A 6,103-nucleotide genomic window follows, 5' to 3' on the forward strand; every position below is an offset into this window, starting at 1 on the left:
ATCTGTAATAAGGTCTAACATGTCCTTGCATGTGGTTTTCCTTTTAAGCCGTGCTTTAGACTCCCCCCGTGTCATCAGGGCTACTCATCAGAGAGATTTATGTCAATGCACATTAATGGGAGCAAGGAAGACATCGCTTAAAGATTACTTTTCTTAATCTGCTTCTTGCTGTGATCAGTCGGGTCCTACACACTCTTCTCCAAAAGTTTGAACACTTGAGGTCAACAAAGATTTCAGTTTTATGCTTCTGTCTGTGTTATTACTGTATCACATGTTTCACTTGAAAAAGGTGTCTCATTAGCAGAGACCAGTGATAAATTAAAGGGAACCTCTTGAACCCTTGACTTCTACACCGGAGTCCGCTTTGTGTTGGCTGACATGGTGTGGGTCCATTTGTGCCATTACACAGTAGGGTCACTCAAAATCATTACAATGTTGCTTTGAGTGATCACAGTTCTATCCTGATGGGAGCGGACTTTTCCTGCATAATAGTGCTCCCATCCATAGTGCATGAAGCGTCACTAAATCTTTGATTGACTGATTTTAGCTTGTTAACCCTTTATAATATGACCTGTGACTAAGAGCTGAATTTCCATGTATGTTACATGAAATTACAATGTAATTATATTTTTCTACTGATACTAGAATAAGATGCTAATAATACAGGTTTTTACAGGAAGGAAGACATTTTGGACTGCCAGTAATTGTAGTTTGTGTGTAACTTCAGGTATTTTACAGGAAAGGAAAAACAAATTATAAGTAATTTTAGGTTGTCATGATCCTGGGTCTTTTGACCCAGTGTTTTGTGTTTTCTATTATTGTGATTTTGGTTCTGTTCTTCCTCAGTTTAGTGTTTATTCTTTTCTGCCCGTGTATTCCTGTGTCAAGTCCGTGTTTCCTAGTCTGTGTCCTTGCATGTGTAAGTTCCTGTTTTATTGTGAAGGTCTGTGTCTCATGTGAGTGTTTTCAGTTTGCCTCCCTTGTCTCGTCACGTTTATCACTCCCAGCTGTGTCCCCCACTTGTGTGTAATCTCCCTGTGTTTCTATGAGTGTATTTAAGTTGTGTCTCCTGTCATAGTAGTTGCTGGTTCGTCTGCGTCTCTCCGTCCGTTATCCCGTGTACTTCCCTGTGCCTCCCTGCATCTTTGTTTATGGTTAGTTTTGTTAGTTTGCCCAGTTTAGGTTTTCTTGTTTCACGTTCACCCTCGCCATTTCTACATTTGTTTATTAAACTCACTTGCACCAGAGCTGCCGCTTCCTGGGTCCTAAATCATTCACACACAGCTTGCTCATGGCAAGCCGTGACAGTACGAACCAGCCACCATGGAACCAGCGGCACTGAATCCATCCGAGGAGCTCCAGGACATCATTTACAATGTGGAGATTCTCCTCGGGCTGTGGTTGGAAGGGCCTCCGGAAGAGCTTCGCCGCGCAGTTGAAAGCCGGCTACAACGGCTCTTTTCCGGCCTTCCATGGTTATTGGAATCACTTCCTCCGACCATGCAGGCCTTTCTCCAGCACACACCACACCTTCTCCCAGCCACTATTGCCTCGCTGCCCGACCCACCGGATGTGGTTTTGCCTGGCCCGTCGGAGCCGTCTGTGGGGAGGAAACGACGATCGCACCGCCGGCGCATCACCCCACAGCCAGACGTTGGGACTTCTGAATTGCCGGCTGTGTTGAGTTCGCGCCGACAGAAATGCAGCTCTGTGCGGTAAGACTCGCAGTGGCGGCTTGTGTGTTTACATCAATGCGAAATGGTGCAAGAACTCTGTGCTAGTTTCTAGTTATTGCTCATCGCTGGTGGAGTTTGTGACTGTTAGATGCAGACCTTTTTATTTACCACGGGAATTCATCACTGTTTTCATTATCGGAGTGTACATTCCACCTAGCGCTAATGCTAAGGAAGCGCTAGGGGAACTGTATACAAAGATCAGTGAACTGCAAAATACACACCCGGATGGACTGTTTATTGTTGCTGGAGATTTCAACCATGCAAATCTCAAGTCAGTGCTTCCTAGATTCCATCAGTATGTGGACTTTGCAACGAGAGGGGAAAACACGCTGGATCTTGTTTACACAAACATCCCCGGCGCATATCGGGCAGAGCCTCGACCCCCCCCCCCCGGCTACTCAGACCACATCTCTGTTATGCTAATTCCAGCATACAGACCACTCATCAGGCGATCAAAACCGGTTCTGAAGCAGGTGAAAACCTGGCCATCAGGAGCCATCTCTGCTCTTCAGGACTGTTTTGAGAGCACTGACTGGAACATGTTTAGAGAGGCTGCAACTTACGGCGACTTCACTGACTTGGAGGAGTACACATCATCAGTGTCCAGCTACATCAACAAGTACACCGATGACGTCACTGTCTCCAAGACCATCATCTCACGACCCAACCAGAAACCGTGGATTACTGCGGAAGTGCGTGCACTTCTGAGGACCCGAGACTCTGCCTTCAAAGCGGGAGATAAGGTGGCGCTTAGAAGAGCTAGGGTCGAACTTTCTCGGGCCATCAGAGAGGTGAAGCGCGCACACACCCAGAGAATCCACAACCACTTCAAGGACAGCGGCGACACACGGCGCATGTGGCAGGGCTTACAAGCATTCAACACGATCATCCCCCAACAACTGATCGGAAAGCTGAGCCTGTTGGGCCTGAACACCTCCCTCTGCAACTGGATCCTGGACTTTCTGACCAGAAGGCCTCAGTCAGTACGGATCGGGAACTGCACTTCCAGCACCACCACACTGAGCACTGGGGCCCCACAAGGCTGTGTACTCAGTCCTCTGCTGTTCACACTGCTGACTCATGACTGTGTAGCAACACACAGTTCAAATCACATCATTAAGTTCGCTGATGACACGACCGTGGTGGGTCTCATTGGCAAGAACGACGAGTCAGCGTACAGAGAGGAAGTGCAGAGGCTAACGGACTGGTGTAAAGACAACAACCTGTCTCTGAATGTTGACAAGACAAAAGAGATGGTTGTTGACTTTAGGAGGACACGAGGCGACCACTCACCGCTGAGCATCAACGGCTCCTCTGTGGAGATCGTCGACAGCACCAAATTCCTGGGCGTCCACCTGGAGAAGGACCTCGGCTGGTCCCTCAACACCAGCTCCCTGCACAAGAAAGCCCAACAGCGTCTCTTCTTTCTGAGAAGACTGAGAAAGGCCCAGCTTCCACCACCGATCCTGACCACCTTCTATAGAGGAACTATTGAGAGCATCCTGAGCGGCTGCATCACTGTCTGGTTTGGGAACTGTGCCATATCGGACCGCAAGACCCTACAGCGGATAGTGGGAACAGCAGAGAAGATCATCGGGGTCTCTCTCCCCTCTGTTGAGGACATCTACACCTCACGCTGCATTCGCAAAGCCACCAGCATTGTGGCTGATCAGACACACCCCTCTCACACACTCTTTACACTCCTGCCATCTGGAAAAAGGTACCGAAGCATTCGGGCACACACATCCAGACTGTGCAACAGCTTTTTTCCACAAGCCACCCGTCTCCTCAGCAAAAAGGGACTGACTGATAAACACACACGCACACACACAAACATTATCACTCAGCTTAACTCAACTACCTCAAAACATTGAGACTGGACTGACTAATCAACACAAGCGCAAACACACTGACCTACACCACCAATCTATCGTACACACCAACCTGTAAATGCTCTTTTGCACAATATTATTACTGGACTTTTTGCACTAACTTCTTTACTTCCTAATTTCTGCTGCTACACTAAGGAATGTTTACTGTTCCTCCACTACCTCAACTCATCATCACAAAACCTTATTATGTTACGTTGTGTTTTTTTGTCACACTGTCACTTTGCTGCTCTTGTTCGCACATTTGCACGTGCACTTTGTTGTCTGCTGTCTGTTAACAAAAAAAAAAAAGTCTTCCTTAGATAGTTAGATAGTTAGTTTTTGTTAATTTATATTGTAATTCATGTTAGGTCAGTCTGTCTTGTCTCTGCTAGCCAGCTAACTAGGCCTCTTAATTAGCTAGTTTAGAAGAGGTGAGTAAGTGACGGAGCAGGTGAGTAAGTGACAGAAGTGACGGACAAGGTAAGCGACTCATGTTGTAACTGACGTCAGACGCCGGAGATTTTGGCGGAAAATTAAAGCAAATGGTAGTTTAGATTTGAACAAATTCATTTAAGCTTCAGCATTACCAAATACACTTATCAATAGTCTTATAACTAACACTATTTGTCTAAATAATCTCCAACACCCTGGAGAACAACGAGGAGAGTTTAGAGACTCTCCAAGATTACATCGATCAGTGCTTTCAGGATCTCGTGATGAAGAAGACCCCGTGTGCAGCTTCCCCGGCCAAAGCTGAGACGCCGTCGTCGAAAAGACAACACCCGGCAGATTCCCCCGGCTCAACATCGCCAGCCGGCAAAGATATTGCCGACATATTGGAGTCAATCAACAAGCGATTGTCCAGTTTCGACGCAAGGCTGTCCTTGGTGGAGATTCTTCACCGAGAATTTAAATGCTTGCGAGAATCCCTGGAGTACAGCCAGCAGCAGGTGGAAACGCTTGCTGCTGAAAATGCCACGCTAAGGGAGTCGGTGAAATGTCTCACAGATAATGTTACCCAGCTCAATAGAGAAAATAAAAAAATAAAAGAAACAGTTATCGATCTACAAGCTCGTAGCATGCGTGATAATCTGGTATTTTCTGGTATTCCAGAAGCCGCTGGAGAGGACGCGGAGACCACGGTAAAAAGCTTCATCAAAACCCACCCGAAGCTGCCGGAGGACACTGTGAAGAACATCATCTTCGATCGGGTACATCGCCTCGGCCCCATTCGGGCTACGGCCGGGAGACCACGTCCTATCGTGGCCAAATTCGGCCACTTCAAACAAAAGCAACATGTGAAAAGCCGCGGCAGGGAATTAAAAGGAACGGACGTCAGCGTGAACGACCAGTTCCCCAAAGAGATCTTGGAACGACGCAGGGTCCTCTTCCCAATCCGACGGGGCTTCATCCAGAAGGGCTCCCGCGCTGTCATCGCTGTGGACCGGCTGTACGTGGACGGACAGCTCCACCGCGACCCCAACATCACTCCGTGGCTGTATTAACCTCACACCAGATAAGAATCAGCTGCACCATTTCCCTATCCACTCACACTAACTTGCATTAACATCTGTTTAACTTACCAGCATCAAATCGCATCTTAAAGTGTGATTTCATAGCAGAATTAACACCGTCACTCTCTGTCAGTGATTTAATTGGAATGTTTACGTTTTGTTTCTGTTTTTTTTTTTGTTTTGTTTTTTCCTCCTCTCTTTTCCCCCTCTTGGTTTTATGCTGCTCACCCCTGTCCTTGGTTTCTTTCTTTATTCCTTTCACTGCCTCGATCACCTGCTTCGATACTCATCCACAAACATCCTTTATTTCGACACATACGCACCATGCGCTCAACGGCAGCACATTTACATCAGTCAGACAGCACACACAGTCATATAAGATACACACACACTTAAGCCAAGCCTACTCATATTAGTAACTATGCATACACAAAGTCCGACTCAGGGAGCATCTCGCCACACATTTTTTCTCTCTCTCCTTCTCTTTATTTATGAACAAGTGACGTATTCTCTCCACCTGTCTAAGCAACGCACACAGCATACATCCCTAGTTATACACAAACATCTATGGGTACACTGAGGTTCATTACATGGAATATAAATGGAGCTGGCTCCAGAGAAAAGAGGTTAAAAATATTTAACCAACTCAAAAAACTACAGGCAGATGTTGTCCTATTACAAGAGACCCACAGACCTCTTAGAGGTTCGAATGAACTTAAAACACCTGAGTTTCCTAATGTGTTCTCAGCTTGTTATAATTCTAGACAAAGGGGAGCAGCAATTTTAATACATAAAAATATTAATTTCACAGTACTCGATACAGTTATAGATCCAGAGGGCAGATTCTTAATCATTAAACTATCTATACGTGATAAAAAGCTATGTATTGCAAGTGTATATGGTCCAAATGTTGATGATCCCTCATTCTTTCACGGTTTTTGTTATGGTAAGGACTAACTCAAGGGTTCATGCAGCACCCTCT

This window comes from Astatotilapia calliptera, chromosome 15, assembly GCF_900246225.1.
Source record: "Astatotilapia calliptera chromosome 15, fAstCal1.2, whole genome shotgun sequence".
NCBI classification, from domain to species: domain Eukaryota; kingdom Metazoa; phylum Chordata; class Actinopteri; order Cichliformes; family Cichlidae; genus Astatotilapia; species Astatotilapia calliptera.